Source organism: Arachis hypogaea, chromosome 12 (genome assembly GCF_003086295.3).
Source record: "Arachis hypogaea cultivar Tifrunner chromosome 12, arahy.Tifrunner.gnm2.J5K5, whole genome shotgun sequence".
NCBI classification, from domain to species: domain Eukaryota; kingdom Viridiplantae; phylum Streptophyta; class Magnoliopsida; order Fabales; family Fabaceae; genus Arachis; species Arachis hypogaea.
This window is the reverse complement of record NC_092047.1, coordinates 15,776,791-15,785,335: the sequence shown is the minus strand read 5'-3', so window position 1 is coordinate 15,785,335 and position 8,545 is coordinate 15,776,791. Positions and strand designations below refer to the sequence as shown.

General features: G+C 38.1%; 1 non-coding gene across 1 annotated transcript; it reads right to left on the bottom strand.

Annotated features, from left to right (window-relative positions):
• Positions 1 to 5,211: 5,211 nt before the first annotated feature.
• Positions 5,212 to 5,319, bottom strand: LOC112731126 (small nucleolar RNA R71). Its single transcript, XR_003166917.1, has one exon. It is a non-coding gene; the product is annotated as a small nucleolar RNA R71 (small nucleolar RNA).
• Between the last annotated feature and the right edge of the window lie 3,226 nt (positions 5,320 to 8,545).

Here is an 8,545-nt window from a genome sequence, read left to right as displayed (position 1 = left end):
GTAGTGTAAAGGGAGTTAATTCAAAAGCTTAAGAAGGAATTCTAAATCAAAGAGTTTCGACATGGGTAATAATAAGAAAGAGAGTACAACAATTTAGAACAATTTCAAATTGAACCTAAAGAAATTGGTTTATCTTTTCTAAAGAAAGTATATAAATTCAATAATTTTCAAAAAAAACTAAACAAAAGTAAATATTATGTTATACTAGATCAAATTCAAATTAAAATGATTTGTGTGAAGTTTATTAAATGAAAATTAACTGAAATAAAAATAGAAATCTTGCTTTAGAAAGTTTGAAGAGTTCGTAGATACATAGTTAAGTAAATATATATATGCATACAAATTTGGGATAACGTTACAGAATGATCAAATTATATTCAAATAAGAAAATCTAAGGTAAAGTATTCTTGTAAAGATAAATAAAGATTAAGTAGTACTCTTAGATAGAAGCATATTGTAACTATATAAAAAAAATTATTTATTTATTTATTTATTTTTTTTTTTGTAGGAAAGTACTTACAAAATCAAAGGCCGTCGTATTCAAAATTCAAATAATGGTTACAATCAGAATTAAATAGAAAAAGAACCAAAATGAAACTATTTTTAAAAGAGGTTCTAAAATAAAAGTTGTAAAAGAAAACTACTAGAATTGATACATTTTATTAAAACAAGGTCGGCTTTTATCATATTTACAAAGAAACACAAAACCAAAGATTATAATCCGAGCAGGACACACAATAGTTACAGAACACGAAACAGGAGAACTAAATCGCATAATCAGTTTACTACGAATCGCGACTCTTAAGATTTCAGATGATTTAGGAATCAAGGATTATGCATTGCACCAAAACTAATTGGAGATCAAATCAACAAATACTCAATTTATGAACAGTATCAAGATTGAATGTTCCTTAAAGATTCAAGCAACAATTAGGAACATAATCAAGCAATGATGTATATAGGTGAGGAGATATGGTAGAAAAATATTCAAAACACGTTTCAAGAAAGAGATCAAGAACTTGGGATTCCAATAAAATTGATAAAGAAAAAAATAACGTCAAGCACGAATAAAGATTATGTCGAAACGGAAATAATATCTAGAACTTAGTTTCTAGCGTTCCCAAAACCCGCGACTCGCGTTATCTATGACTCGCATATCATCTATGATAATCCATTAGTGCTTACATATACATAATTCACTAGGATTAAGCTGGCCAAGCTTAATACTAGGAATTATGCAATACAAGACTAATGGCATTAATCAATAGACCGTCATGTGCATAAAGCTCTAATTCTCGTTATTCAAACAAGACCTACTACATGACAGACTCTCAGAGTATGCAATTGAAGCATAACTGATGAGCGGATAATTTATACGCTTTTTGGCATTGTTTTTAGTATGTTTTTAGCATGTTTTAGTTAGTTTTTATTATATTTTTATTAGTTTTTATTTAAAATTCACTTTTTTGGACTTTACTATGAGTTTGTGTGTTTTTCTGTGATTTCAGGTATTTTCTGGCTGAAATTGAGGGACTTGAGCAAAAATCTGATTCAGAGGCTGAAAAGGACTGCAGATGCTGTTGGATTCTGACCTCCCTGCACTCGAAGTGGATTTTCTGGAGCTACAGAAGCCCAATTGGTGCGCTTTTAATTGCGTTGGAAAGTAGACATCTAGGGCTTTCCAAAAATATATAATAGTCTATACTTTGTCGGAGATTTGATGGCCCAAACCGGCGTTCAAAGTCAGCTCAAGAATTCCCAGCGTTAAACGCCGGAACTAGCACCAAAGTGGGAGTTAAACGCCCAAACTGGCACAAAAGCTGGCGTTTAACTCCAGGAAAAGTCTCTACACGAAAATGCTTCAATGCTCAGCCCAAAAACATACCAAGTGGGCCCAGAAGTGGATATTTACGTCATTTACTCATTTTTGTAAACCCTAAGCTACTAGTTCTCTATAAATAGGACCTTTTGCTATTGTATTAGGGGAATCAGAGAGGAATCTTTGAGTAGTTCTATGCTACCTTAGATCACGTTTTGGGGCTGGCCTCATGGCCATGCCTAGACCATGTTCTTATATATTTTCAACGGTGGAGTTTCTACACACCATAGATTAAGGTGTGGAGCTCTGCTGTACCTCGAGTATCAATGCAATTACTATTGTTCTTCTATTCAATTCAGCTTGTTCTTGTTCTAAGATATCACTTGTTCTTCAACTTGATGAATGTGATGATCCGTGACACTCATCATCATTCTCACCTATGAACGTGTGCCTGACAACCACCTCCGTTCTACCTTCGATTGAGTGTTTATCTCTTGGATTCCTTAATCAGAATCTTCGTGGTATAAGCTAGAATTGATGGCGGCATTCTTGAGAATCCGGAAGGTCTAAAACTTGTCTGTGGTATTCTGAGTAGGATTCAAGGATTGAATGACTGTGACAAGCTTCAAACTCGTGATTGTGGGGCGTTAGTGACAGACGCAAAAGAATCACTGGATTCTATTCCGACATGATCGAGAACCGACAGATGAATAGCCGTGCTGTGACAGAGTGCGTTGAACATTTTCACTGAGAGGACGGGATTGTAGCCACTGACAATGGTGATGCCCAATATACAGCTTGCCATGGAAAGGAGTAAGAAGGATTGGATAAAGACAGTAGGAAAGCAGAGAGACGGAAGGGACAAAGCATCTTCATACGCTTATCTAAAATTCTCACCAATGAATTACATAAGTAACTCTATCTTTATTTTATGTTTTATTTATCTTTTAATCATTCATCCTCCATAACCATTTGAATCTGCCTGACTGAGATTTACAAGATGACCATATCTTGCTTCATACCAACAATCTCCGTGGGATCGACCCTTACTCGCGTAAGGTTTATTACTTGGACGACCCAGTGTACTTGCTGGTTAGTTGTGCGAAGTTGTGATAAAGAGTTGAGATATCAATTGAGCGTACCATGTTGATGGCGCCATTGATGATCACAATTTTGTGCACCAAGTTTTTGGCGCCGTTGCCGGGGATTGTTCGAGTTTGGACAACTGACGGTTCATCTTGTTGCTTAGATTAGGTAATTTTATTTTTATTTTTATTTTCAAAAAATTCAAAAATTTTTTTTTTATTTTATTCTTCAGAGTTTTTAAGAATGAATTCTAGAGTTTTATGATGATTTGTTGAAGTCTGGCTGGTTGTGAAACCATGTCTAATCTTATTGGACCGAGGTTTCAACTTATCATCACAAGAGCTTGTTGATTTCTATCAATTTTGCTGTTGTGAGCAATGATCTGCTAAAGCTTGGCTAGCCATTGGCCATGTCTAGTGTTTTGGACCGGAGCTTTCACTGAAAGCTTGGCTGGCTATGAAGCCATGTCTAATTCCTGGACCGGAGTCTTAGACTAGCATTGCAATGATTCCTGAAATTCTCATTAAGAATTTTGAACCCTTATTTTTTTTCTTTTCCACTCAATTTTCGAAAAAAACCACAAAAAAAAATTATAAAATCATAAAATCAAAAATAATTTTATGTTTCTTGTTTGAGTCTAGTGTCTCATCTTAAGTTTGGTGTCAATTGCATGTCTTTATTCTTCTAATTTTCGAAAGTTACATGCATTATGTTCTTCATTGATCTTCAAGAAGTTCTTGATGATTTCCTTGCTCCGATCTTTAAATTCTCTTGTCTTGTGTGTTTTGTTGTTTTTCACATGCATTTTCATATTGTTATAGTCTTTAGTATACAAACTTCTAAATTTGGTGTCTTGCATGCATTGTTTATTTGAATTTAGTTTTCATGTTTAGTTGCATTTTGATCATTTCTCATCATTAAAAATTCAAAATTTTTTTCAAAAATTGTGTCTTTTCAAGTCAATAATACAGAGAATTGAAGATTCAGAACATACAGCAGAGGAATCACACAGAAAAAGCTGGGTGTTCAAAACGCCCAGTGAAGAAGGAAAACTGGCGTTTAAACGCCAGCCAGGTACAGGATGACACAAGAGGGAAGATTTTGTTTTTAATGCACAATTTTTTTTAAGTTTTCAAAATTTTTCAAAATCAAATCTTTTTCAAATCATATCTTTTCAATCATATATTTTCAAAATCAATTTCTTTCCATTTTCAAAAATACTTGATAACAATTAATGATTTGATTCAAGAATTTCAAATATGTTGCCTTTTCTGTTAAGAAAGGTTTAATGTTTGAATCATATCTTTTCTTGTTAGCCAAGTCATTAATTTTAAAAATCAAATCTTTTTAAAATTGTTTTTCAATCATATCTTTTTAAAACCATAACTTTTCAATCATATTTTCTTAATCACATCTTTTTCAAAATTAAATTTTCAATCATATCTTTTTGATTTCTAATTTCAAAATCTTTTTCAAAAATCACTTTATTTCTTTCCCAACTCTAATTTTCAAAAATCATTCTTCAATTTTTCAAAATTATTTCAAAATCTTTTACTTTAATTTCGAAAATTCTTCCCCTCTTCTCACATCCCTCTATTTAAGGACTAACACTCCTCCATTATCAATAATTCGAATTTTATCTCTCTTGATAAGTTCGAATTCTTCTACCTCCTCCTTCTATTCTTATTTTCCTCTGACACCTCAAGGAATCTCTATACTGTGACATAGAGGATTCCATACTTTCTTGTTCTCTTCTCTTTTATATGAGCAGGAGCAAAGACAAAAGCATTCTTGTTGAGGCTGACCCAGAACCTGAAAGGACCTTGAAGCAAAAGCTAAGAGAAGCTAAAGCACAACTCTCTAGAGAGGACCTAACAGAAATCTTCAAACTAGAAGAAGATATGGCAGCTGAAAACAACAACAATGCCAACAATGCAAGGAAGGTGCTGGGTGACTTTACTACACCTACTCCCGACTTCTATGGGAGAAGCATCTCTATCCCTGCCATTGGAGCAAACAACTTTGAGCTTAAGCCTCAATTAGTTTCTCTGATGCAACAGAATTGCAAGTTTCATGGACTTCCATTAGAAGATCCTCATCAGTTTTTAGCTGAATTCTTGCAAATCTGTGACACTGTCAAGACCAATGGGGTTGACCCTGAGGTCTATAGACTTATGCTATTCCCTTTTGCTGTAAGAGACAGAGCTAGGATATGGTTGGATTCACAACCTAAGGAAAGCCTGAACTCTTGGGAAAAGCTAGTCAATGCCTTCTTGGCAAAGTTCTTTCCACCTCAAAAATTGAGTAAGCTTAGAGTGGAAGTCCAAACCTTCAAACAGAAGGAAGGTGAATCCCTCTATGAAGCTTGGGAAAGATACAAACAATTGATCAGAAAGTGTCCTTCTGACATGCTTTCTGAATGGAGCATCATAGGTATCTTCTATGATGGTCTGTCTGAACTGTCCAAGATGTCATTGGATAGCTCTGCTGGAGGATCTCTTCATCTGAAGAAGACGCCTGCAGAAGCTCAGGAACTCATTGAAATGGTTGCAAATAACCAATTCATGTACACTTCTGAGAGGAATCCTGTTAATAATGGGACAAGTCAGAAGAAAGGAGTTCTTGAGATTGATACTCTGAATGCCATATTGGCTCAGAACAAAATATTGACTCAGCAAGTCAATATGATTTCTCAAAGTCTGTCTGGAATGCAAGCTGCACCAGGCAGTACTAAGGACGCTTCATCTGAAGAAAAAGCCTATGATCCTGAGAACCCATCAATGGAAGAGGTGAATTACATGGGTGAACCCTATGGAAACACCTACAATCCTTCATGGAGAAACCATCCAAATTTCTCATAGAAGGACCAACAGAGGCCTCAACAAGGCTTCAACAACAACAATGGTGGAAGAAACAGGTTTAGCAATGGCAAGCCTTTTCCATCATCTTCTCAGCAGCAGACAGAGAACTCTAAGCAGAACCACTCTGACTTAGCAACCATGGTCTCTGATCTAATTAAAACCACTCAGAGTTTCATGACTGAAACAAGGTCCTCCATTAGAAATTTGGAGGTACAAGTGGGTCAGTTGAGCAAGAAAGTTACTGAACTCCCTCCTAGTACTCTTCCAAGCAATACAGAAGAGAACCCAAAAGGAGAGTGCAAGGCCATAAACACAATCAACATGGCCGAATTTGGAGAGGAGGAAGAGGCAGTGATCGCCACTGAGGAAGACCTCAATGGACATCCACTGGCCTCCAATGAGTTCCCTAATGAGGAACCATGGGAATCTGAGGCTCATAATGAGATCATAGAGATTCCATTGGATTTACTTCTGCCATTCATGAGCTCTGAAGAGTATTCTTCCTCTGAAGAGGATGAAGATGTTACTGAAGAGCAAGTTGCTAAGTACCTTGGAGCAATCATGAAGCTAAATGACAAGTTATTTGGTAATGAGACTTGGGAGGATGAACCCCCTTTGCTCACCAAAGAACTGGATGACTTGACTAGGCAGAGACTACCTCAAAAGAGACAGGATCCTGGGAAGTTCTCAATACCTTGTACCATAGGCACCATGACCTTTGAAAAGGCTTTGTGTGACCTAGGGTCAAGTGTAAACCTCATGCCTCTCTCTATAATGGAGAAGCTAGGGATCCTTGAGGTACAAGCTGCAAGAATCTCACTAGAGATGGCAGACAATTCAAGAAAATAAGCTTATGGACTTGTAGAGGATGTCTTGGTAAAGGTTGGAGACCACTACATCCCTGCTGATTTCATAGTCCTAGAGACTGGGAAGTGCATGGATGAATCTATCATCCTTGGCAGACCCTTCCTAGCCACAGCAAAAGCTGTGATTGATGTTGACAGAGGAGAATTGATCATTCAAGTGAATGAAGAATCCCTTGTGTTTAAGGCTTAAGGATATCCCTCTGTAACCATGGAGAGGAAGCATGAAGAGCTTCTCTCAAAACAGAGTCAAACAGAGCCCCTACAGTCAAACTCTAAGTTTGGTGTTCGGAGGCCACAACCAAACTCTAAGTTTGGTGTTGAACCCCCACATTCAAACTCTAAGTTTGGTGTTGGGAGGTTCCAACATTGCTCTGAACATCTGTGAGGCTCCATGAGAGCCCACTGTCAAGCTACTGACATTAAAGAAGCGCTTGTTGGGAGGCAACCCAATGTTATATCTATCTATTTTCCATTGTTATTTTATGTTTTCTGTAGGTTGATGATCATGTAAAGTCACAAAAACAACTGAAAAAGCAAAAACAGAATGAAAAACAGAGAAAAAAAATAGCACACCCTGGAGAAAAAGCTTGCTGGCGTTTAAACGCCAGTAAGGCCAGCAAATGGGCGTTTAACGCCCAGTCTGGCACCATTCTGGGCGTTTAACGCCAGAAAGGGGCACCAGACTGGCGTTTAACGCCAGGAATGGGCAAGGAGCTGGCATTAAACGCCAGAAAAGGGCAGCAGCCCGGCGTTTAACGCCAGAATTGGCAGAAAGGGCATTTTTGCACGCCACTCGGTGCAGGGATGAGCTATCCTTGACACCTTAGGATCTGTGGACCCCACAGGATCCCCACCTACCCCACCACTCTCTCTCTTCTTCACCCATTCACCAATCACCTCAATACCTCCTCCCCAAAAAACCCCTCACCTATCAAATCCCACCATTCTCTTCACCACTCACATCCATCCTTCATAAAACCCCACCTACCCCACCATCCAAATTCAAACCACTTTCCCTCTCAAACCCACCCATACTAGCCGAACCCTACGCCCCTCTCAACTCCTATATAAACCCATCTTCACTCCTTCATTTTCACACGACCACAATAAAGCCTCCTCCATCTCCTCCATTTTCTTCTTCTTCTACTCTTCTCTTTCTTCTTTTGCTCGAGGACGAGCAAACCTTCTAAGTTTGGTGTGGTAAAAGCATTGCTTTTTGTTTTTCCATAACCATTTATGGCACCTAAGGCCGGAGAAACCTCTAGAAAGAGGAAAGGAAAGGCAAAAGCTTCCACCTCCGAGTCATGGGAGATGGAGAGATTCATCTCAAGGGTGCATCAAGACCACTTCTATGGAGTTGTGGCCATGAAGAAGGTGATCCCCGAGGTCCCTTTCAAACTCAAAAAGAGTGAATATCCGAAAATCCGACATGAGATCCGAAGAAGAGGTTGGGAAGTTCTTACCAACCCTATTCAACAAGTCGGGATCTTAATGGTTCAAGAGTTCTATGCCAATGCATGGATCACCAAAAACCATGATTAAAGTGTGAACCCGGACCCAAAGAATTGGCTTACAATGGTTCGGGGGAAACGCTTAGACTTTAGTCCGGAAAATGTAAGGTTGGCATTCAACTTGCCCATGATGCAAGGAGATGAACACCCTTACACTAGAAGGGTCAACTTTGATCAAAGGTTGGACCAAGTCCTCATAGACATTTGTGAAGAAGGCGCTCAATGGAAGAGAGATTCAAGAGGAAAGCCGGTTCATTTAAGAAGGCATGACCTCAAGCCCGTGGCTAGGGGATGGTTGGAGTTTATCCAACGTTTAATCATTCCCACTAGCAACCGGTCCGAAGCTACTATAGACCGGGCCATCATGATTCATAGCATCATGATTGGAGAGGAAGTAGAAGT